This window comes from Adiantum capillus-veneris, chromosome 5, assembly GCF_014529385.1.
Source record: "Adiantum capillus-veneris isolate H3 chromosome 5, ASM1452938v2, whole genome shotgun sequence".
NCBI classification, from domain to species: Eukaryota; Viridiplantae; Streptophyta; class Polypodiopsida; order Polypodiales; family Pteridaceae; genus Adiantum; species Adiantum capillus-veneris.
This window is the reverse complement of record NC_140935.1, coordinates 169,477,395-169,504,637: the sequence shown is the minus strand read 5'-3', so window position 1 is coordinate 169,504,637 and position 27,243 is coordinate 169,477,395. Positions and strand designations below refer to the sequence as shown.

The window sequence follows — 27,243 nt, the reverse complement described above, 5'->3', positions numbered from 1 at the left end:
GTGGCATCCCTCATGGATCTAGCTGTTTGGTTGCTAGGAATACAGTTCCGCAGGAGGGTCAATGAAACCAAGAGTAGCATCTTGATTTTCCCATTGTTGTCCATTTGCAACCATCTAGTGTGGAGACTCCATTTAGAACGCACATGAGCATGCTAAACGAGTTATCATGACAAAGATGTACCTGAGAGAGTACCACTTTTCACTTTTTGTGAAAGTAACTTGATGACCCAACTCATCAGCCAAGTGTAAGTCCTTGACTTCTTTTCAAATTTCACCAGTAAACAATCCCACCCTAATGAGTGTCAAGGTTGAGAACGTGACTTATACATGAAGAGACTACTTAGTCGCAACATGCATTAATTGATAGTAAGTAAACTCCAAGAAGAGCAATAAATGCTTATTAATTGGATTGCTTGGTGCTAATGTATGCACTTTGCATATCCTTTAGTACTGAGATGTGTTTTCCCTCACGTTTTACAGACAGTCTTCCCAGATGACTGGTAAATGGGAATCACAATATTGTGTAACACTGTTGAGGAATCCGGAGTAACCATCGTGGTTGTCTTTTTTTTTTAAATCCACAAACACCCAAACCGAGCCATGACCTCTATTGGTGATTAGTAGACCCAAAAGTAATCTCATAGAGATAATGCCTATAGAGTGCAAAATGATTCATAAGCAGCAACTTGACGAATACGCATGTCGTTCCAAATCAGCCTTTGCTAAACACTAGGGCCCATAACTCCTAGTGTGCATGCATTGAGAAAAAAACAGATCCGAACTTGTATATCCATCGTGATTCTTGCCAATACTTATGGCAAATATGATGCGCCTAGCACACATTAAAAAGGAATGTAAATAGTTCTAAAAAGAAACTAAATACTTTCAATTGCACAAGCCTTGCTGAAACGTCTGAACCATAATAGAAGGTGAAACATTGTCACTTCTAGGTACAAACAATGAAACTTTTTCATTAACAATTTAGAGCCTTACTATATGTATAAACAACCATCTGTAATGTTGTTTAGTAGTACTTGTACCTGGACAAGTCATTCTAAGTATTCGACAATTTCTGGCCATGAAATTGCTCCTGATACGTCGTGCTAAAAATGGTCTAGAAAACAGATGTGACCAGAACCTAGGGACTTTGTCGTGACACATAATTGAGATAATGGCACCAGTGTCAGTCCAGAGACTCATATTCTCCACATGTGGAGTATGTCTCATGTAAGGATGTGTAAAAAAGAACATCCTTCAAGTACAAGATGTACTTGTGGGTGGAGGTAGCTCTAAATACTCTACGACAAGAGTGAGAGGGACCCTCATTCTTTGCTCCACACTGGCTAAACCAAACTCCTTGAGTCCCTAGACCATGTTGTATACCATGTGAAAACATGTGTCAAAGTGAATCCTACAAGTGGATTCATAACAACATAATGTACATTGGACACTACGGCCCAAAACTTGTTTCGACATGCCCTTGGCATGGCCCTGAAATATTCAAGCGTATTTAAACGACTTGAAAAAACCAAGAAATGAATACTAAAAATTGGAATAACACCAAATCAACAGATGCCTACCTGGAGATTGAACTGAATGTTCACTTACCCGTATTCAAATACAGAGGAACACGTCGTTCACGTGTGAAAAAACAAGAAACATTGCACTGGAAACCTTGGGTGTTGTCGTTGCAATCCAAACCCTTTGATTAGAATCTACGTAGTCAAACCCTTTGGTAAGACCCTTTGTAGAAACTGCTCGATTAGTAGGTAACGGTAACCAACATAGTGAACCGTGTATAGAATGATTTAAAAGAAACTTGAGAAGGGGAATTTGTCGGCTACCACGTGGTATAGTGTGGACTTCTTTCCTTGAAAGTATAACGAGAATAGATCAACTATGATCCTCCATGATTATGGGGTGATTTAGTAAGCACCCGCGTGGCATACCTCAAAACAATGCGTCCATAGACACTCGTAGTGCTATAGAGAGAACAGGAGATCCACACAAGTGGAAGTCTAGCTCTTGTGGACAGCCATGCTGTCGCAACGATATGTTTCATCTAAAATCCGTGGTAGAAATCACCCGAGTTGAGTTTGTGGTTATCAAATACTCGACTTGAGTGTCGCATTGAAACTATGTCGTGCAAAAATGACACCATAAACCTCTGGAATGACAAGACGCTTGCTTGTGAATTAACATCATTGTGTAGTCAAGTGGGTAGATCTGTTCGGTCTTAAGAACAAATTCCCAAGGAATGCCAACCGTTGGGTCATACCCGTGATCTGACAATGACTCTTAGTCAGCGTGTGTGGCTCATAGCCGTATGGCCATTAGTGTTCAATCGACAAAACGATGAAGACTTATGTAGAGGGCGTCGTGTCCAATTTCTAGCTGAGAGTTAAAGCACCTTGGCTCATGCTGACTCCCAAACAAAAAATGTATCAAAAACTGCGTAGAAAGTTTTTATTATTCATGGAGAGAAATAAGAAAGAGAGAGAAGATGCTGGGCTGAGGAACTTTCCTTAAGTGACGAGTTTGTATATGTTGTTCCCAATTTGTGTCCTCTGATGCATCTTATGCCAGAACAAAAAACATAAGCCACAGCTTGACCCTCTTACCATGTATGGGGTCGTGACTTTAGAAAAATGACTTAATATGGCGTTGTGTGTTCTTTTTAGTGTTGTTGTGTGTTGATAGCAACCAACAATCATATTAATAATCCATCCTTAGTCTGTCCTTGACAGAGTTGCAAGTGTGATGACAGAAGCGTAATGCATGAAGCGGTACAATTGAATCCATCGCCCTAGTATGCCTTGCATGCATAATTATAAGCCCTTGCGGAGAGTGATGGCCTCAACTATGAGAACCAAAACTATAAGTGACTTGCACAGTGTAGACTGGTAGGGATTTTGTGAGCTGATACTCCCTATTGTGCCAGTTTCCTGAATCCCTGTTTCCTATAAAATTGCCAAAGCACTTTGCTTTGCACAATGACAGTAATTGCCAAGTAAAGTGTAAACAAGAAAAACTTAAACTTGGCTAACCTGGTCTTTGCTATTACCAATTGGCCCGATGTTCCGTGGAAGAAAACTCGTTTAAAAATGGTGCATAACCCTAGCCATATCTGCTGCACCGGTGGGAGTTGTCGTATGTCCAGATACGTCCCTTGTATCATATACACCCGTCTTTCACGTAATGAAATAGCCTGCAAGCATTTTGTCAAGTCCATCCCAAGTTTGTATGCTCATCGCATAGACCGAATGTGGTGAGGCACAGTGCAAGATGCATTAATTGAAGCCGTTTGTTTCAAGCAACCTTTGCTTGACGAGTTGGCATTGTAAAAATTCATATGGTGGTCAATAGTGCATTCAGCTTCTAGCTCTGGATGTCAATTTTTTCCATGATGCTTCATGTACTTATATTGCATGTTCCCTAGCAGGGTGCAATAGCTTGGAAATGAGTATGCCTCCAATGCATGAAGCCGTGCTCCCAGAAATCATGCTTTACTCCGTCTCGAGATAGCACAATGAGGAGAGATCAAAAATTAACAACCAACGTAAGGCACAAATCGGTTTATTGGAGTGTCAAAATTGAATGAGAGAGAAATAATCCATGCTTCACGGATAATGGACATGCCATGCATGTCAAAAATTGTGTCAAGAATCGGCAAAGAAGCAACCTGCGGTGCATCATCATTCATTGCTACCTTGATTGGACAAGAATAATTCTTGAAGCAAGAATTAACTTGTGCAACTTTCTGGAATATCTCCTGCAATTTAAATCATACATAAAACGAGGAAACCTTAAAAGCATGAAACCTCAAACCTGTTGAGGATTAGTTTGAATCCTTGTGCTCTGGTTGAACCTTGGTCTAGTCAAACCACAATAGTGCACATCCCTTGGAGCATCTTGAGAACATGCTATTTGTCGAGTTTTTTCTTGAGAGTTGGCTAACACTTTGTGTTTCCAAGTGCATGTGTCACTAGGACTTTCAGCAACCGCCCAAAACACACCTTGGTTTGCAAATCTATGTGACATTTGGATATTGTTTAAGGTTTGCATGCTATACCAGTCTCGTTCTTGCGTTTTGCATGCCTAATATGCTCGAAAGCTTCTGTTCGGGCCCACCATGGCAAAACCCTGCACCATGGATGCCTTGCCATGAAGTTGATCGGCCATGGCGTTGCACAGAGCCCCAACCTGCTGAATTCTGTCAACTGAAGCCGTGGGCCAAATCCCTTAATTGGGTAGGGCAAAAATAAGGAATTAGAAAAAAAAAACTCAACTCTCTACTGCCGCCATGGCCAACTGCGCAGGTAGGGAAGCGCTCCTCTATGTCGATGTGGTCGTCTTGCAGCCGTGCAGCAGAAGCGAAGGTTGCTGCCGTAACAAACGCGCATCCCGAGAATCGCTCCCTGCAGGTTTTCATGCAGGTCGAAGGTTAAGCCCTTCCTCCCGCTAAGCGGGCTTGCCTGCGGTGCTTTTCGGCTTCCCAAACTCTTGCTTAGGGTTTACTCCCGCTCGGTTAGCCTCTGCTCAAGGGGCCATGCCCGCCTTGCAACAAGGTTTCCTCGTGAAGCTTGTCCACCACCCTCCACAGAGAAAGTGACACGAAATCATGCAACACGCCTTGCCATGGCCCTCCATCGAGGAAGAGAGAGAGAGAGAGAGAGAGAGAGAGAGAGAGAGAGAGAGAGAGAGAGAGAGAGAGAGAGAGAGAGAGAGAGAGAGAGAGAGAGAGAGAGAGAGAGAGAGAGAGAGAGAGAGAGAGAGAGAGAGAAAGAGACATGAGACCGTGCTTCCATGCCCTCCACCCTTCTTCTCCTTCCTCCTCCCTGAGCTCTGATACCAGTGTAAGACAAGGGAAGCTAGAGCCTGAGAGTCCACCACCCAACCACCCATTATATAGGCAAGCCCCTGGCCCTTTGCCCTAGTTGGACTCCCCGTTCCACACCGCCTAGCCCGGCCCTGCCCTTGTCTAGTCTGGCCTTGCCGGTGTCCTGACAACCTTGGTCTTCCACAATGCCACCAAAGCACATGTATGGGCCTCTGAGATATGCTTGATACACCAGCTTGTGTATCCAATAACAAATTCACTGCAAGATTCCATAACTAAGTTCAATGAGTCTATAGATCAGCCCACACAAAGTATAAATGCATTATCCACAAGAGCATAGCCGCTCAATACAATGCAAAAGAAAACCAGGTGATCAAACACCTGCCACCATAATTATAGCAAATATCACATAAAGCGCATAACCCTCTGCCAAAACCTTGCCAAAACCAAGAAACAATCATGCATAAATCGTGACCATATGCAATGAGAGCACAAGCGAAATGACCATCCGCATAGGCATAAGCCAAAAACTTGGCTAAAATAGCTCTCTAGCACCTGTCACAAAGTGTATAAAACCTGGTAAAAATTCCGCAGAGTCTCCTTTGAAAGTGGAGAAAAATGTCACTAAAAAATGAGGAAGTAAAAATGCCAAAATACTATGGCACAATGTCAAACACAATGGCAAACAATCCGTGGATTGGAATCAATGAGTGCAACCTGCAATCACGACCTGGATCACACTAAATAATGCGCATAAAATTTTTGGGAAAAATTAACCAGAGTTTTGGTAGTAAAATAGCTATCAAACCCAAATAAACAACAACAATCACCCGCTCAAAGTCATGAGCAACACATCCACAAAATCCACACTCAAAATATATGCATAAAACTCTTCAATTTATGTCCTCCAAAATTCACTACAAATCCATGCACCACTCCCATCTACTCCACCAAAAGGTATATCAAGGTACTCCATATTTTTAAATCTTTCAAATTCGAAGGACTTAAGAATCCAACACCTCTTGGATCCCATGCACACATTCAAGAATGTTTAACACACACTTTGGAACCACATTACAAGCAAAAAGGACTCTTTGGGCGTGGGAGGATTTGAGGGCCTTGAAATGCCTCCCCACATTTGCCACTCCATGTCAAGGCCCCAATGGAAAGATTGTACTTTCTAAAGTCCCATGGATCAAGTGAAGGGTTCCATTGCCTCTCTTTGCACATCAACATGATACATGAGATCACTAAGGGGACCTTTCACAAAGGTAAAGAAAGGTGGAATCATTCAATTGCATGGGTTGAAGTCTCACGATTGGCAAAAGATGTTATAGGCCCTTCTTCAATTTTTATGTTTTCTCTCATTTAGTTTAGATCTTGAATTTTATGTATGACTAAAACAATATCTTGTCTTGCCATGGAAATGGTATGGACCATTGAGGATACATTTCCTCAATCCCTTCTTGTTAGTCAAGTCTAACTTCTGGTTCATGTGGTTGAGGAGATAACTTTATGTGAGTAGTGCATGCATGATGGATGTTCTTTCTAGAGAGTTTTTTGAAAACTCCCAAAGCTTTTATGTGACTACGGGACTAGCGAGAGGCATGCATGGTTGAAGGACGGATCATGCAAGAGGAATTTGTATATATTTCAGAGTATTTGGCTTCTATTGATCCCTCTATGCCTTGCATGTGGTCAGATAAGGAAGATGTAAGGATGAACTCACACTTGCTAAGTGGAAAGGAAAAATTCAAAGTATTTGGATTCTATTGATCCCTATATGCCTTGCATATGGTCAAATAAGGAGGATGTAAGGATGACTTCACACTTGCCAAGTGGAAAGGAAAAATGCATTAACATGGACATGGATCTATGCCAAGTGGTTAACAATTTTTGCATCATCATTGCAAAGGTTATAACAAAGTGGGTGGACTTGTGGACAATGGCAAAGGCAACACATTTGCAAGAGAGGGAAGCATGGAAGCAAGATCATGGAGAGATGATGGCACCCCCAATTCCTTGACACCTTGCACGTTTTCTATATCTCATCAATATTGAGTGGATCCAAGAGAGAATAACCAAAGAAAAGGTACACGCAGAGGACATCACTGACAAAGAATGGGATATGCACGAGGTTGTGTACCAAAGGTAGAGTACTCATATGCCTAAACCATATTGTAGTTTTTACTTGATTTAATCTTTGTAATTCTATAGTATCTTTCCTTTAACTCTATGGGTCAAAGGATCAAACTTTTGTACCTGCATTGCATGGGTATCCATTGCAATCCAAAAGCATACTTCCAATAGTAACTCGGCCTCATAGGTCACGCATTCCTATTTGCTTGATGGACTTTCCACAAACCTTGGACATATTTTCTTCATGAGCGATCTCCTTGTTTTTCTTATTTCTCTTTTCATATGCCTTGTGACACATATTTTGTTGCTAATAGTGTGATCTTCCCATACAAAATATTACATATCCCTCAAATATATCCAGCTATTATCTAGGATAATCTTTTGTTTGGTCTCATCCATCATTGTGCATACAATTGGTCGTTCTCCCAAGCAACGAGCTCCTTGCTTACCCACTCTATGTGCTCCGTAAAGGCCAAAGTGGGTTTTGAAGAGATCTTTGATAACAATGGTAAGAAAAGGGAGTATCTCTTAAGTTCTCTTTAAGAATTCCACAAATAACTATGTTCTAGGAGAGTCGTTCCCGTTCCTTCAACTCCTCCACATCCGTAGCTTGGATGAGGGAGGAATTAGAAACCACATTGTTACCACCACATACATCAGCCCATATCCATTTGCAAAATTCAGATCAAGTAGATTGGTTCATTGTTAAAATACTTGCAGTTTTATTTAAACCAACAACATGTTGATTTCTAATATCAATCTCTATTATTTGATGTACATAAGATCAATAATCTCTATATTTTTGCTATTAATTGAAGCACTTAATTTTGTCTCCTCCCATAAACATAATAACACTTTTTGAATGTATATCCCTTTCACGCAGTGCCACCGTTGCCAGCTCTTGTTTCCTTTAGTGCTAGATTCTAAATATCATTTTACATATGTCCTTCTATATTCTATACATGTCATAGTGCTCTTTCCGTCAACCTTGGATGGCTTAGCATATAATAGTACAATTAGTTTGTTGTGAACCACTTCACTGCTTGGGCAACACTAAGGTAGTAGTCTAGTGAATCTTTCACACTAGGTGACTTCCAAGAGAAGATTTTGGATGAGTTGGCAAACCTAATGCTCTAGCCAAATGAGATTTTTGCAGAACTCATGACTAAACAAAGTCTCTCATTGCCAAGCTTCCCCAACAACCAAGAGAATGATCAAGAAGTGGATAGAGAACGCTCTTCCTAGGACTTCTCAGCAAAAAATCTAAGAGAGTCTCCAACCTGAAGCCACTCTGGAGGAGTTTGTCGCGGATTCTACTAGGATAGAGGGGGCAAGGAAGCAATCTCATCCATTGAATTACGATCATACAAGTGAACTTCCTCCAGCTCCCTTGAAATGTATGACATATCAAATTGTTGAGTATCATGTTGCAATGCGTTTGTGCAAGCATTCATATCTCCAAAGACAATAACATCACCTTTGCCTTTATAATAAGAAATTTCCTCCTCTGAATCAAAATGACTGATCTCTATCCATGCAAGCATACAAAGGGGAATCACGATGAGGAATGTAGCGACCGGATACAAAAACGGGTCTTTTTGTTGTCATAATTTTCAGCCATACATAACGTGTGTGCTTGTCATCTTTCACAAAATTGATAGAAAATCTTCCAATCCTTTCTCAACCATGCATGCTATCCCTCCTTGTCTTCTTCGTTGCTTGAGACTTTTTGACCACATTAATGAATGTTGTAAGCCTCCAACCCATTAATCCTTTGTGTAACATGCTCCCAAGTTTCAACAAGAAGTATAACATCGACTTTGCTTGTTAGTTCATCTATGCCAACTTCCACATTGACAAGTGTTGCATCACCATGGATCGTGGCATCATGGGCAACTTTGACAAAGATAGTAATGAGGCCAGGTATTATGGGACAAGTAAAAGGGTCAAAACTTTTGTACATGCCACATTGACAAGTGTAAAACCACGATGGATTGTGGGGATGGGCAACTTTGACATAGATAGTGATGAGGCCAGACACTGTAGGACTATTGAAAGGATACTAAAGGTCAATTTAAGAACCTTTTACCTACATCTGTGAGTGCAAGTGGTTTGCAAATGTGTCTAGATGATGAGGTGGAAGATGGCGAATTTGAAGATGACGAAGCCAACATATTTACAAATGACGATTCACTTTCTCTCTTCGTTGATTTAGGAGCCATGGGTTTAGATCTAGATGATGCCACTTGTATAGATCTTTTTGAATATGATTCAGAAACATTTTGTATACTAAATTTATTCTATGAGAATCTCTCTCTCTCTCTCTCTCTCTCTCTCTCTCTCTCTCTCTCTCTCTATATATATATATATATATATATATATATATATATATATATATATATATATATATATATATATATATATATATATATATATATATATATATATATATATATATATATATATATATATAAATAAAATTTTATCAAGCATGCTAATTTATGCTAGTCATATGTATGTGATTAATTTAATAATCAAACGTCTACCATCTTCTTTGTCCATTTTTTACGAAAAATATCAGGCTCTATAAAAAAAAATATATAAAATAGAAAGAAGAATGCAAATTTGTATATTTTAGCTCCAAAGCACTGTGCGGTAATGCTAGAGGTTATAACGGTGGTTATAACCTCTCTCTCTCTCTCTCTCTCTCTCTCTCTCTCTCTCTCTCTCTCTCTCTCTCTCTCTCTCTCTCACACACACACACACACACACACACACATCCACCTTCACACATTTTCATATTTTGGTCTTGTAAATAGTTATGCTTGTAAGTTGAGTTGGTGTTTTGGGTTATGCACAGTGCAAGAGTCCACTATTGTAGAGTGCTTTGAAGAAGAGCTCCTTTATTGTGCTCCTTGCTTAGCATCTCTCCACAGCAAGAGAGCTTGCCACCACCACTGTGTAAAGCCTTTTAGAATATGCAACGAATGAAAGGGTGCAATCACTTAGATAAAATGAGTGTTGTTTTTGGGAAAAGAGTGTAAGCCACTTCTATTTTGTGTAGGGTTTTCCACATCGGGCCACAATGCATGTCCTACTTGCGGGCCATCATTGGCAAGGAAGCAACCAGATGCCTTGTGCCAGCTCATCTATCCAAACTTGAAACAACCATCATTTCTTACCTCAACACCATTTTATCTGTCCAATTTTTATGAAAATTATCATGCTCTATAATTTTTTGACTACAAAATAGAAAGAAGTACCCAAATTTCAATATTTTAGTGCCAAAGTGTTGGGAGATAATATTAGAGGTGATCATAGCGGTTAAAAATGTGGTGATAACCATAATAACAAGCACAATAATATACGTGGCAATGTTTAATTTACAAAAAAACTCCCTCCCACCCCCTGTCTCCTCTTTGACCACCATATTTTTTACTTTCTCACCATAAAACAAGATAAATGGCCGTTATAGTGTCTACACAAAGGTTAGTCCCAAGATATGTACATAATTAAATGAGAGATAAAATAAATTTACTCACTTTGCTACATGTGATTCTTGACAAGTTGTCCTAGACCTATTGATGCGAGGTTCAATGTTTCCAAACTATTGGTCCATGACAATAATATATGCAATATCTTTGAAGGTTGATGTTATAGAATAAACCATGCATATAAATTTATTTTAGATAATGTGGGAAAAATCCCATCCCCAACTTGGGCTCATTTGGAGGAATAATACACTAGCATGCATTTACATTGAGGTTAATGGGTTAAAGAAATGATGGATATAATAGGCAAGGAACCCGTTGTGTCCATTATTTTCTCTTACTAGGAGGCACATGAATATAATCATATAGTTGAAATAATGGTCATGGGACCATTCTTGCAGTATTTTTGTTCTATTAAGAGGCTCTACAAGATATTTTATAACATTTAATTTAATACATAGGGCCAAACAATGAGTAGGAACATTGAGGGAATTACAAAACATAATCTTGAGACACTAGAAAATTCTATCTCTTAGTTTTGACAGTGGTTGAGCACAATATGGTGCTTGTTACAACAATCATGAAACATCATCTCTGTCTTTTTTTTTTTACTCAGACATTCTATATGAATTTTCACCGTAGTCCATAATTCTTACTTTGACCAACAGGAATGAATAGAATTGTGATTTGTTTAATCATTGAATGGACTATAGCCTTAATTACTAAAATACAAATAATCCTTAGCCTTCCACAATCATGTAAATATAATATTGTATGAACTCAATTGGTCGTGGAACCATTCTATCAATTCATTTTGCTCTATTGAGATCTTGCACATATTCTTTCATCGTATACATTGGGCTCCACACATAAATAGAATGTCTATGATTGTGAGTCCCTATATCATTCACTATTTCCTATCTTGTTCAAATCTACAATGATACTTGGTTGAATACCATTTTTGAATCCACAAATTGGGAAATTTCATAGGTCTCTTTGTCCTTAAACCATACATATAAGTGAATAACTCACCCCGGAAACATCAATGCATGAGTTGTTTAGGGACTTGGAAATAAGATATAAAGCATGACCTGAAAATTGACTGCAAAATAATGCCATGATGCTTGGTCACAAGACTATGCTACCATCAACGACTCAATATCAAGTTTCTTCTTTGGAAAAATCCTCATCCCAAAACCACTTCAATACTATGCCTAAATGAAAAAGTGTCGAGTGTTTACGCTATATCTAAATACATGAAAATAATCTTGATCATGGGATTATGTTAGCATGGTTGGTCACATCACTATGCCCAATTTCACATGGTGAGTGTGATCCCAAGAACATCCTTGTAGTAGTTGTTATGCAAGAGTATGCTTGGTCATGGGACTATGTTAGCATGCTTGGGTACATGAGCATGCTCAAACTCACAAAGTGAGCATGGTCTCAAAACCATCCTTGGAGAAGTGGTTGTTGGAAAACATGATTGCTGACATAAACATGCCCAAACTTACAAATTGAGCATGGTTCTAAGATCATCATTGAAGTAGTAGTGGTTCAAAAGCATGCTTGGTCAAGGGATTATGTTCGCATGCTTGGTCACATTACCATGTCCAAATTTTTCAAAAGGATGTTTGGTCATGTGACTCAGTAAGTAAGATAGTCTTCAAATCTAAGCCCTTCTATCAATGGTTGTATCCAATAGTATGATTATGTTCAAAGAGGTACCATGCTACCTCATAAGGATCACACAGCCAACATGGTCATAAAACCATGCTCATATGTTGGGTTTGAAGAAATCACTAGCATAATTGGTCCTTGGACCATGCAAGCATGTTAAATGTCAAAAAAATGCTTGATCTAGGCTTTTCCTTGATTGTGAATAACACTCTTGGTCCTCAAACCATGCTAGGATGCTTGGTCATGGGACCATGCTGAATTTTCCTTTGCACAATGGTTCTATCATGCTAGGTTTGAAGAAATTAGTTTCTTTGCAGCCATTAGGAATACCTTTTCATTAAAAAAATTGAACATTGTCACAAGACCCAATTTGGTGCTTGAATGATGGGCTTAAAGAGTTAAAAAAATACCATGCCTGAATTTCAAAAACAGACATTTTCACAAGACCACAACTTGATGCTTGAATGATGGGCTTAAAGAGTAAAATTAGACAAGTTAATGTGGTTGCAAGACCAAGCTACCATGCAAGGGATCAATACCCAACTTATTCTTGGTCCCTAGTCAATGTTGAGGTTCGAAATGTTCCTAAATTATTAGCACCTGATCTAAAGATGTTATTGGAACTACATAATAGATCAAACACCCACTCTAGAATGTATTATAAACATTTTCAATCATGATTATCATAAACCCTATAAAAAGGTTGTTGTAAGCTTAAACCCTTAATGCACACATTCATAAGAGTATAAAATTAGCAGAAAGTATTCATGGGGTATTTATTCAAACTCAAAAAAATCTCTATAGCCAAAATTTATCACAAAAACACAGCCTCACAACAAATATTCTTCAAGTCTTCTTAAAGTAGGATGCACTTGGAATCAAGACTTTGTAAAATACAAAAACATCACAACTTCTGAAAGTCTCCTTAAAGTAGGATGCACTTGGTGACAAAACAATGCATGCCCCTTAGAGAGTAGGATGCAAATATTGAAATCAAGCCACTTGAACATTGGCACAAAAGGTTACACAAATATGTAATTCATTAAGCACCATGAAAGTTACAAGAGGTGTTCTCTTTTGCACAACACACGATAAGAAGGTTATACTTTGGAGTGATGCTTTAAGTATAACATATTTTCAAAAAAGAAGCCTCATTATTAACATATTTCACAAATCCATAGTGAAATTTTGACACTATATTCTTGAGATAGCATGATCTCGATATGCCTTCTGTTTGACATATTTTAGGAAAACAAAGTAAAATCATTCTCATCTTAAATGATATGAAAGATGCTTCACGTGTCTACGAGAAAAGGATGCTTGTAAATTCCTTATGATCTATACATAATTTGCATTAAAAGATAGTAATATTTTTAAAAAAATCTTTCAAATAAATAAATGTGTAGAAACTATGAAGATAAATACTACCTTTGATTTAATTTTTAAAATGATAGATGCTTCACATGTCCACAAGAAAAGGATTCTTGTAATTCCTTATGATCTATACATGATTTGGATTAAAAAAAGAGTAATATTTAAAAAACATGCTTTCAAATAAATAAATGTGTAGTAGCTATGAAGATAAATACTACCTTTGATTTACTTTTTCAAACGGCGAAGTCCATGCTCATTAAGAGCTTTTTTATCAATGCTCTTACATATTGGGCCTTCTTCCATAGCATCACCAACAAGGAAAAATAAAGGATGGCATTAATCACCAAGAATTGACCAAAATACTCACAATCAATGATCATGTGTATATTATCAAAATCATCAAGGCGCATCAAGTACAATAGTTGTCCCAAGACTACAAAATTATATTTTCTATTTACATCAAAGGTGTATGGAAAGTGAAATTTTTGGCAGGAGTAACATTGCATTTATAAGGAGAGTCATCAATCAACATCATCCTCTTTGAATCACACCCAAAGCATTTAGACAATTTTGCTAAGGGATTAAACATTTCCTCCACACCCAAACAATACAAAAGGGAGTAGCTACTCTTGCTTTCTTTTTAACAAGCATGACACCATTTGTTCCATATTGCAATCCATTGCATTTGACTAAATCCCAACATTAATTTTTTCAACAAGAGCTTGTAAGAATTTTATGCATCTAGGATGCAAAATTAAGTACTTACTTTTAGCATATATAGCTGATGTATGCAAAGGAGATGGTGCTTCAACAATAATCCATTTATATCTAATTTCATAGTTAGCAATATTCACAATGTTTCACCAACATGTTGGGGATGCTTGGTCATGGGACTATTTTAGTATGCTTGGTCACATGCCCATACCCAAATTCACAAAGTGAGTTTATAGTAGTAGCTGTTTAAAATCATGTTCTTGTCATGAGACTCTATTAGCATGATTGTCCACATGAGCATGCCCAAATTCACAAAATGAGCATGGTTCAAAGATTGTGCTTGTAGTAGTAGTCGTTCAAAAGCGTGCTTGGTCACATGAACATGCCAAAGATGACAAAGTGAGCATGGCCCCAAGACCATCCTTGTAGTAGTAGTTGTTCAAAGGGGTGCTTAGTCACATGATCATGCCCAAATACACAAAGTGAGCATGGTCTCAAGACCATCTCTGTAGTAGTAGTTGATCAAAATATACTTAAGACATAAGAGTTCCATCATGAAAGGATGGTTTGATGACCTTCCTTCTTGTAATCAATGAAGAGAGATTGTGCATTAGAACCACCTATTGTTGATGTGGTCATACTTTCATGCAGTTGAATCTTCTCTTGTGTAATCCACATCAATGAGTGAATTTTCTGACTCTCGCAGATCAAGATCTTGCACTTGATGCATAGAAGAGACAAAAGTGACAAAGCATCAAACTTTGACACTTGACAATGAAACAATATGTTCTAGCACACTATCTACCTTTTGATAACGTTTTTGTTCAAACTTGTTTGTTTTGGAGTTTTTTTACCAAATTAATTTGCTAACATCACAAAAAGGATTTGATTCTACATCCTTTATACCTTCCAATTCTTTGAAAAAATGGTCAAGTCAACTATCCAAAAGACTCAAGTCACAAGAAACATATGTCATATCTTGATATTTGTGGTTGAGTTCTCGGACTTCCTCCACCAAAAATTCATGTCTACCACTTTGAGATAGCTTAATTTCTTTGTACATGTGGGATATACTCTTCAAAAAGCATGGTCCTAGGACCATGCTTTTGTACATGTTTTCTTGAAACTCTTATGTCTTAACATAATAATATTTTATTAATTAAGCATTTTCTATTCAATCATTCATTATATTTTCTCTCTTTTACAAGTAAAAGGCACAAATGTAAATCGTTTCCCCTTATGTAGGTGCTAGGTTGGAGGGAACATTAGTAGTAGTATGTAACGATATGTGAAATGGTTGGAAAATATGCAATTGTCTTTATCGATGTGTAGAAAGCGGGCCCATACCAAGATCTCAACTTGCAACGATAGCTAGTACAATACTCGCAATTGTGACCCCCTCTTGGTGCGCGATTCGACATCCACAATCCTTTCCAAACCTTGTGGGCATCCCTAGCCATTGATCCCTTCAAATTTTTCCCATGTTACTTATAGATGAGGGTCCACCTAGTGTGAATGAATTAAGCCCAACAGACTTCCCACCATGTGCATTTGTTTGAACCATCTTAAACTTTGTCAATAGATTTTAGAATTGACAACCATGGCCACTTGTCCTCCCAATCAAAGGTAGCATTGGTCTTAGCTTTTACTAGCTATCGCACCACACAATTCTTCTTCCCTTTGAAAACAAGCAAGAATGCAAGCCACCATGGAAGTAGTGGATTGATTCTTGCAATGGATGCCACATGCATCATGATTACATTGTCTCATTAAAAAAATGAAGCCTACAGGTGGATGGTCCACTTTCTTTGTTGCTTTCTTTTGTAGGTGCCGTTAGACATAAAAATAGAAGGCTACAACACCCTTCCAAGAGGGTTTTACCCTTCTAGAATTGGGTTAACAAAATGCCACCATTCAAAAGAAGTGTAGAAAATTTGAAAAAATAGTTATATGCCCTTCCAACTTGTGTAGAAAGAAAAGGGGACTTTATTTAACACTGGTACAAATGTAATCGGACACTCAAGTGTCCTAATACACTAAAGTGTCGTGTTTTCCCATCAACTTGTCATAATTTTTTGGTGAAGCTACAAAACAATTTATAGATCACGTTCATACCTTACTTCAGTTATGAGGTAGAGAACATAGACAAATTTTAATTTTGCCAAAATTAATACCAAATTAAGATTATGGTGATAAGTTTTAAGATAAAAATTTAGTGCAATTTTAACAAGAATTTTATATATTGAATAACACTTCTCATCAAAATAAGACCTTGCATAGATTTCAAGGTGTATGCATAGGAAAAAGCTTATTATATAGCAAGAATTTGAGCTTAATAACTTAGTTATGAGACTAGATTTTTGTTATAATAAAAAAACTTAAATCTTGAAAATGCTGACGAAGAGAAAAAAAATTGGTCTTTCAAGGCCTCTTTCATTAAGATGATGAGGTTATGGGGAAAAACTTAAGGTCTATAATGTATCTATAGGCCAATACCCATCAACTAAGCATTTTTCAAGGTTTCAAACTCATAGACATATTGTAATTTAAGTTCATTTAAAAAAAAATTAGTGCATAATTTCTTGCAAAAAAATACACAGTTATGAAAAACTAATGAGAGTGCGTATATGAATTCTCCAATTGTCTCCATATGAGGTATTTGTATACAAATAAGTGAGATGAATGAAAAAACTTCAAAAGTGGACTTTATTTTAAGTAGTATCTTTGATAAATAAAAAATAAGAATTACAACATGCGCAATTTTTGGATATGACATAAATTACAAAATGTCGCTTACATAACCGTCAAATAGTATCACCTTACATAATGGAGCCGTAGTTCTAGTATATATGCATCATAATACATTGCAAATTTGGGTGAATTTAATGTTTTATGTAGTTGCTAATTGAATTTATAAATGTTGTATATTTGATCCACACAACATTCTATATCTAATTCTCGTCACAAAGAAAAAGAAAATCACATGACAACTACAAAAATGTCAATTTCATACATAAGTATTTACCATGGATTATTGCATGCACCCTGCTCATTTTTCTCATAGGCTAGAGGGTGAAAGCATGTATTGGTGGTACAAAAAAAGACCAATTTTGAATTCACCTATTTCGTGTTGCTTTGTTATGGCCATAAAACAAAAGATGTCATATTCTTACTTTTTGGGGGGGAAACTCCCAATTTTATATTATGAGCTACTTTTGACTAAAAAGATGTGTATATGGTGTAATAATTGCAAGGACATCCACTTAAAATCGTTCTCTACCGCATGTGAGACGAGCTATCCTCTGCGCTTGGAACTAACAGGTGGATTGGCCTTCCTATTGTCACATCACAAGCTTCCTCTGCATTGAGTTGTGTTGTGTGGCCATCCTCTTTGTTGTGATCATCCCAATCTCTTCTTGGTGTCCCCTTTGCTGGCTGCTATGAGGTCCGTGTGAAGGGAAGTTGCTACTAAATCCACTCCTGAGAGAGCAGCTAGGCCTACCAGGGACAACTCCCAACTTGTTTCTCCTCGCAGCACCAAGACCACACCGTGTGTGCCGTCCAAGGAAGTGAGGACATTAAATACTCATGCAAGCAAGCTGAGTCTCTCAACCATGCGATGTAAACATGGAGGGTCTTCTATCCTTGCCGACGATTACAGGTCTACATGGAGGAGCAGAGGTGAGTTGTGCATGTTGTGACAAAAATTATAGATTGAACATTTTTGAATGCAGCACTATTAATGCAGATTAGTTGAGTATTTTTTATTTGTATGTCAATACATAAATAAAAGATGTAGTTTTTTATGGTTTAGGGTAGCTCATTTTCAAAACAAGGTCTTGCATGTGTCCTAGTGCAAGTTGCATGTTTGAGATTTGCACTACACTCCAATTAGTGGCATGTTACAAGATTTTGATACTATATGTATGTTGTTTTAAAAAATAAAAAAAACATTCTAACTGTTGGAATGTGTGAATTGACTTGATCTTTGTAGGAAAAAACAGAATGGAAGATTACCCCATGCTCACAAGACTCTGTCATACAACAGAGGAGCTACACGAGGAGATGGTCTAAGCCTACTAGGGGTGCTTCCAAAGGATCTAAATGAAGTTATGCTCCCAGAGGATCAGTGGTTAACAATGTTCAAGTTTAAGCACCACAAAGGTGCCAAGATTTATCTTAATCACGTGCACCCTCGCTTCATAGACGACTACAAGTTGCTCTTACACAAGGTGTATCAAGCACCACCATCATGTGGAGAGATTACAACAAAGTTTGCTCGAGGGTATGCTTTTGAGAGGTGCCATGTTGTGAGGAAAGACCCTCCAACCCACACCCTGGCATGGGCCAAGTTTGGTGAGAATGTTATTTGAATGTGTAGAGCAAGAGCAGTGGGGTTGGAGCGGAAGATTGAGGGTTGGAGAAAGGAAAATGGTGCCTCTGAGGCTTCCCATCACAGCGGGAAAAAGCATTGCATTACACAGTCTGGCAGCAACTTGTGCATGGAGCCGTGGCATAATTTGCCGATTTGTGACTGTCATTGATTTGGAGTTATTGGTGGAGAGGATGCTGGTCAAGAGCAAGCACGGTATGGATAGGCTCTTTGAGATGAGGACCTCAATCCAACTAAAAAAGGAGGCACTGCTTAGGTGTGAGGGGTCCAATGATGTGTCCAAGAAGATAAAGGTGGACATTGGATTGTATATAACACAAATTCAAGAGCTCCAAAACCAAATTCCAATTAATGATGAAGAGCTGAAGGAGATGGAAACTGATCTTGTAGCAAACCAACACATGCTACAATGCCTAGGGGTCACTGAGGACATACCAAAGCTCGAAATGGAGCTTGAGCAGGAGCAAGTATGGTAAATGCTCCCTTGGTCCTAATTTGTCTATTTGACTAGGGACTCCTATGTTTTACATTAGGGCATTTAGGTACATATGATACTTCATTGGTAGTTGTGTAATGCATTTTGGTAATACATCTTGCAATTTTGGATTGTGCATACAGACGAAGGTTTCCCTTGTACATCAACATCCTTGGTCTTTGGTGCATAAATACTCTTTGGCACTATTGACTACTGTAGGATTGGCTTTGGTACCTTTCCATGGTCTCCTTGGTATTTATAAACACTACCCGAGCTAATTTTGGTACGACCTCTAAACTTTGGTAGTTAGGTAGGGGTCGTATGACCTCTAGCTAACGTTGGTAGTTTTATTTGTCTTGGTACTGCCTTGAGGCTTCCTTGATATACCACCAATTATAGCTTTCTCTGGGACTGCATTGGCATCTCCCTTGATATACCACCAATCAAAGCTTTCTCTAGGACTTCCTTGGCATCTCTTTGTTCTTTGGTACATACAATATTGTTTGGTACTTTTAATGATTGTAGGGCTCTCTCGGGTAGTTTTCCATGGTCTCTTTGGTATTTATAGGTACTGCCTCCCACTGTATTTTGGTATTGCTTCTACCTAGCTTTGGTATGCTTACTTTGTCTTGGAAGTGCTTTGAAATCTAGGATGGTACTGCCTTGGTGCTTCCTTGTTATATTACCAAATCTAGCTTTGACTAGAAGATTCCTTGGTATGTTCTTAATCTCTTTGGTGCATAAGTACCCTTGGGCTCTTTGGTACGCTTTTGGTAGTTTTTGTAGATAGTTTTGGTCCTTTGCATTGTTTTGGTAGAGCCTTGGACCTTCTCATTATAGGATGGGACCGCTTTGGTACCTCCTTGGCATAGTGCCAATCATTTAGTCTTGGCACCATTACATAGTTTCTTTGGTACTTTTTAATTCCTACCTTCTAGTTTTTTTGGTACTACCTTAGCTACATTGGTGCTCCCTTGATATACCACCAATCAAAGCTTTCTCTAGGACCTCCTTGGCATCTCCTTGGTCTTTGGTGCATACAATATTTTTTGGTACTTTTAATTATTGTAGGGTTGTCTCGAGTACATTTCCATGGTCTCTTTGGGATTTATAGGTATTACCTCCGACTATATTTGATATTGCTTCTAGCTAGATTTGGTATGTTTACTTTGTCTTAGAAGTGCCTAGGTACTCATACATCTAGGATGGTATTGTCTTGGTGCTTCCGTATTATAGTACCAAATCTACCTTTGACTAGAAGATTCCTTTGTAAATTCTTGATCTCTTTGGTGCATACAGTACCCTTGGACTCTTAGGTACAGTGGTTGGTAGTTTTTGTAGGTAGTTTTGGTTCTTTTCTTTGTTTTGATAGTCTCTTGAACCATATCATTGTAGGATTGGAATGCCTTGGTACTTCCTTGGCATAGTGCCAATCGTTTAGTCTTGGTACCTTTCCATAGTCTATTGGGTGGTTTTTAACTCCTGCCTACTATCTCTAGCTACTTGTTATACTAGTGCCTAGTTATTGCCTTGTTACTTTGCTTGGTAGTCTTAGTGGTTTTGAATCTAGGTGGAAAGTCCAAATTTTCATGGGTACTAATGTGCAATGATTGATATTTTGTGTGCAATGTCTAGCGCATGGTGTGTTCTGTGATATTGATTATTTTTCTTTGTTGTGTAACAGACATAGCATGACAATCTGGAGGCCACGTGCAAGGAGGGACATGTCCATTGTCAATTTGTGAATGGGATTCTCAAGGAAGTGAAGCACAAAAAGAGGTTCAGCCTCTTCCCCAAGCCACCCTTTGTAGATATTGACAAAACAATCCATGTATTTGGCACGTGTACCGCATGCAAGGAGTATCTAGAGGTGGCATATGTTGTGGAAAGCTTCATGTTAGAGTGCAGGCATCAATACCACCCTCTTTGCTTCAGTGCACTTTTGCACACTAGTGGCACATGTGTGAAAGAGGGATGTGGCATGGTAATTCCTACAGTGGCAAAAGCGTTTATTAGTGGGCATTATATTGTAAAGGGTAAGTTGGCATTGTTTTCAATACATTGAGGATTTCTATTTTGGATTACGATGTCGACCGAGTGAGTCATCTTGAATTGTGCAGATGAGGAGGATGTGACACCTGCAAGCCAACATGTGCAAGGAACAGACATGATGGTGGTGTGAAGAACAGTGGCCTAGACTAGCAAAGGTTTTTGTTAAGGATGTGGAGGACCTTCCAGTATGGAACGGGTTGAAGACATCCTCGCGGATGGAATCCAGTTGGAGGACGGAGAAAGTGGAGGGGCAGGATGTGTACACAACAGGTGAAATCCAAGGGGTAGATACTGCTATGGAGAAGAGGGAGGTTGTTGAAGGCTAGGATAGTGTTGGAATGAATAATGTTGAGGTCTCTTCAATGGACCTCGACAAGCCACAGGACGAGCAAACCAAGTTTGATGAACATGGTGCAATTGATGAGGTGTTGCTAACTGCAGTTGAGGTCATGCAGGGCAAGGTATTGTTGAAATGAATGGCGAAGGAGCAGTCGATGGTGTTAAGAAAGCGGACAGTAGTGAGGATGGTCCTAAAGGTGGGGCTGATGAGAAAGATGTAAACAAGGGAAAATTTCAGGATAAGGTGACTGATCCAATAGATGTGGACATGGATGCTATTGGTCCGAAGAAGGTGGCCGGCGCGATGCCGACATCCCCAGGTGATTTCACCTTGTCGGACGTGTTGTCTATAGTAGGAAGAAAGCGAGTATGTGGACGTGCCAAAAAGTCCCGTGCTTGCAAAATTTAGCTTATGCCTACCCTTGTAATTGACAGTTTGTGTCTTGATGTAAAGCACTCAGATCATATTTTGGTCTCCATCTATTACCATATGTTTTAAGTACAGGTTACATTTTTCTTCTTAAGTAAGTTTTTGTAGGATCTTCATTGTGTGCTAAGTGACTCAAAATATTATTGGCATTGTAGAAATTGATTTGTGGTGGCTAAAGGAAAAATTGGCTAACATATAGAGCTGCCAAAAGATGTTATGGCTATAGGCAGGCGGCTAATTGTATTTGATGTGAATGGTGTGCTCTTAAAGAGCTACAACCAACCACCACCAAAGATGAAAATTTTGCACCTTCGAGCGGAGGCGAGACCATTTGTATATCGTCTAAGTCTAGAGTTATGGTGTGCAATCAGGCTAGCTGATGTGCTTGTAAAGTTGTCCAAGCAAGCAGATATTATGATATGGTCCTGTTGTAGAAGAGAAAATCTAATGCACTTTTTGGGAACATGCTTGCCATACTATCGAAGTAACGAGTGGTCAAAGGTATACGTATGACCCTCTTCTTGCCTCATGTTGATTACCACTGTACTGTCATTGATTCTTCTTAACTTTCCCGTACTCTTACAGATGTGTTCATCCAAGAAGATTGTGAGATGTGGCTACCCAACATCCTTGATGTCCCGTGTGTGCCATGGGATAATGGTGATAAGCATGTCTTCCTGAATCTGTTGAGATTAGTGTGGGAAAAACACCCGTCATATAATGGTAGCACTACCATACTTGTAGATGACTGTACATATAAGTCTCTTAGAAATGACTATGAGAACTGTCTAGCCATTTGGTGATATGAGCCTTCTTATCTTGATCCCTACTATCCCTTGTATCTCACGTAATTGGTCAAGCCCTGGCTGGAGGGCTGGATTTTTTCTCCCTACCCAATAGCATATAGTCGTCAACACCCCCTATTTGATGTACAAGATGATGTTATCCCTCTCGTTGTTGATTATTTCATTCAGCAAGAGGGATAAGCTTTGACCCCCGTGTCAACCCATGATTTGTGGAACAAAGAAAGAAATTTTTTCTTGTTGTAGTTTGTTATGTATTCCTCTTTATGTGAAAACAAAAATCCACTAATTTCCATTTAGTCATTTTTCTTCTAGTATGCTTCTGTGGTCATTTTGTCTTGATTTTTGGATTTGGTACTGGTAAGTACCAAATTTGTTACCGGTCTTCTCATTGTAGGGTGATTGTAACTCATGGAAGCTCCATTGTACGAACTTTATAGCATACCTTTTTTTCGAAAAATTTTACCATTGTGGGCTCGAGAAATTATAATTACCAGCATCAAATTTGAAGCCTTTGGTACTGGGACTAAAAACTTTCAGGCTTTGATACTGGTAAATTGGGTACTAAAAAGATCCAAATTTGGTGCTTCTCATCTCAGTACAGGGTGATTGTAGAAGAAAGCTTATTTTGGAGAGAGCTTATTTTAGAAAAGAACAATATTACAGCTGGGGAAGTTAGGTACACCATTACAAAATTTGGTGCTTGTGATACTGTCATTGGCAACTACCAAATTTGGTACTTTAAAGTACCAAGTGGGGTGTTGTTCATCTCACTACAGGGTGATTGTTGAAGATGGATTATTTTGGAAAAATACAATATTATGGGGGGTTGGGGACGTTAGGTATACCAGTAAAAATTTGGTGCTTGTGATACTGGTATTGGCAACTACCAAATTTGGTAAATTGGGTGATGTGTATCTCACTATAGGGTGATTGTTGAAGATAGCTTATTTTGGAAAAAGACAATATTATGGGCTGGGGAAGTTACAAATTTGGTGTTTTTGATACTGGCTTTGCCATCTACCAAATTTGGTTTGTAAAGTACCAAATTTGGTGGTGGTCATCTCACTACAGGGTGATTGTAGAAGAAAGCTTATTTTGGAAAAGGCTTATTTGGGGGGGGGGGGGGGGGGGGGGGGGGGGGGGGGGGGGGGATATGGGTTGGAGAAGTTAGGTATACCAGTATAAACTTTGGTGCTTTTGATACTCGCTTGGAGACTTCTAGGTTTTTTAGTGTAAAGTGTCAAATTTGGTGTTGAACATCTCACTACATATACTGATTGTAGAAGAAAGCTTATTTTGGAGAAATCTTATTCTGGAAAAAAAAATATTATGGGTTGGAGAAGTTTTAATAACACTAGACCAAATTTGAAGCTTTTGAGGCTTGAAGTACTGGTATTGATCTTCTCATTGTAGGGTGACTCTATGTCAAGGAAGCCAATTTTACAAACTTTATAGTAGAGTTAGCCTTGTTTTGGGAAAAAAACAACATTGTGAGCTCGAGAAGTTACAATTACTAGTACTAGTAAGTTCCAAATTTGGCAGTGATCTTCCCATTGTAAGATAATTATAACTCACTATTTTTCAAGTTCATGTAAATTATGCTATATTACTAACCTCAACAGTGTAGCATGTGATGTGCATACTGTAAAGAATGAGGATGCAAGAGAGCTACACAAGACAAGCACAAAGCACACAGAGATGGAAAGCTTCTTCTTCTTCTTCACAGAAAAGAGAGTACAAAATGACTAAGTGGTAAAGCTGAAAAGTAGCACATATGTACATGCGGTCACTAAGTGTGAACTCGCTAGAAGCGTACTAGGCTGGCACTATAAGTGTAGTCCAGTTGTAGAATCACTGGCAGAGATCCTCCGTGTCGGTCACCTAACGCGCCAGTGAGTAAATGTCGTAAGCGGCCAAGACCCGTAGTGGATGCCAGCTCAAGATGTATAGCTCGACATCTCAACACTCCCCCTCGAGCTCTGCATGTCGCAGAGTCCAAGCATAGTCCGAAAACGTCGAAGCTTCTCAGCTCCGAGGGCCTTGGTAAAGATATCCGCTATCTGCTCCTCTGTGCTGACGTAGACCAAGTCGATGTCGCCCGCCAACACTCGCTCTCGAACGTAGTGGTAATGGACCTCTATGTGCTTGGTCCAAGCATGGAACACTGGGTTCCTAGCCAACTGCATGCTGCTCAGGTTGTCACAATGGATGAAAATCTGTTGGTCCACCTGCACTCCCAAGTCCTCAAGTAATGTGCATAGCCAAGCTACCTCGCACGCCGCAACTGCTGCACCTCTGTACTCGGCCTCTGTGCTCGATAAAGCAACCGTAGGCTGCTTTTTGCTGCTCCAAGTAACAGCAGCACTCCCAAAAGAGAACATGAAGCCACTCGTAGATCTCCTATCAACAATGCTACCTGCCCAATCTGCATCTGTATACCCATACAATGCTAATGGTGCAGCTGCTGCATAGAACAATGTGTAGTCAAGAGTACCTTGCACATACCTAAGTGTGCTTCGTACTCCATCCAAATGTGGCTTCCTCGGAAGCTGCATGAACTGACTCTCCAAGCCTACTGTGTAGCTCAAGTCTGGCCTCGTGATAGTTAAGTAGATTAGACTACCCACAATCTTCCTGTACATGTTGACATCCTCAACAACATCACCCTTCTCTGCACTCAGCTTTGCATTCACATCCAAGGGAATAGAAATTGGCTTACAATCAGCCATACCATACTTTGACAACATGTCCAAAGCATACTGTCTCTGTGACAGCCATACACCCTCTGGAGTCCTGATCACCTCAATGCCAAGAAAGTAGCGCAACTCGCCCAAATCTTTCATTTCAAACTCCTGTTTGAGAAGACCCTTCACATGGTCAATCTCCATAGCATTGTCACCAACAATAATAAGGTCATCTACATATATGGTAATGACCACAATCCCCACATCACTCTCACGTACATAGAGTGAATGATCAGCATGAGCTCTTCTAAACCCAATACTGACAAGATACTTGGCAATCCTGTCATACCATGCTCTAGAGCCCTGCTTCAAACCATACAAAGCTTTGAGAAGTCTGCATACATAATCTGGGTAACCTGGATTGACATAACCAGGTGGCTGATCCATATACACTTCCTCTTGCAACTCACCATTCAAGAAGGCATTCTTTACATCCATTTGATGCATAATCCATCCTCTAGATGCAGCCACTGCTATGACAGCTCTCACAGTCGTCATCTTTGCCACTGGAGCAAAGGTCTCCTCATAGTCTATGCCATACGTCTGTGCATAACCCTTTGCGACCAGCCTTGCCTTGTGACGCTCAATGTTACCATCAGCCTTATGCTTGGTTTTATACACCCATTTACAGCCAATAGCTTTCTTGCCACTTGGAAATGGCACCAACTCCCATGTGTTGTTTGCTTCCAATGCAGCCATCTCTTCATTCATTGCATCATCCCAATGCACATTTCCAACTGCATCCTCAAAACATGTGGGCTCCACATCCTGTATCACCTTAGCCATGTAGGCTTGGTGATGTGCTAGATACCCATCATAAGTCAATTTCTGAACTGGATTTCTGACTCTATTAGATCTGCGCGGTCCTGGGTCACTCCTTTGCCCTCTAGCATCTTCTTGTACTTTCCTTACACCAGGTGTCCTGACAGCCGGAATTCCAAATTCCTCATCAAGACTTTGTTCAGAACCATCTGAATCCATGTTTACATGTGAAAAACCTGATGATGCATCAACCATAAAGGGAGGTTCATCAACCTTTTCCTTTCCTTTTCGTGATACATTCCTTGTACCTGCTGGTGGAGTAACATGTGTACGTAGTCTACCATTCCATGGCTTCTCAACAGAGCCACGAGAAGAGGACTCTTGTGGTCCACTCAAAACCTGTGACTGTGGCCTCACATTTTGAACAACCACATCATCTTTTACATCAGCCCCAATAGTGCCATGTGCATTACTGTACCAGCTGCTCATCTCATCAAAGACTACATCTCTGCTCACTCGTAATTCTCGTGTAGTAGGATTGTAGCACCTGTACCCCTTTTGTTCAAGGGAATATCCCACAAGAATACATTTCTCTGCTTTAGGATCCAATTTCCTACGCAACTCATTTGGTACATGCACATAAGCTATGCAGCCAAACACTTTCAAGTGTGCCAAATCAGGCTTTGTACCTGTAAACTTTTCCTCAGGTGTTACATCATGCACCGCAGCTGTAGGTGTCGTGTTCATAATGTACACAGCTGTATTTACGGCTTCAGCCCAGAAATGATGAGGCATGTTTTTCTCATTCATCAATGCACAGGCAACCTCTGCAATGTGCCTGTTTTTCCTTTCTGCGACCCCATTCTATTGTGGAGTATATCTGCATGTAAACTGCCTACGTATACCATGCATTCGCAGAAAATCTGAAAAATCATTGGAGAAGTACTCTCCCCCTCCATGTGACCTCAATGTCTTGATTTGCATATCTGTCTCCTTCTCAATCA

The 27,243-nt window shown here is 39.3% G+C and overlaps 1 pseudogene; it reads left to right on the top strand.

Moving 5' to 3' along the window:
* The first annotated feature begins 21,087 nt into the window (after window positions 1-21,087).
* On the top strand, window positions 21,088-21,906 carry LOC147458530 (uncharacterized; annotated as a pseudogene).
* The last annotated feature ends 5,337 nt before the right edge of the window (window positions 21,907-27,243 follow it).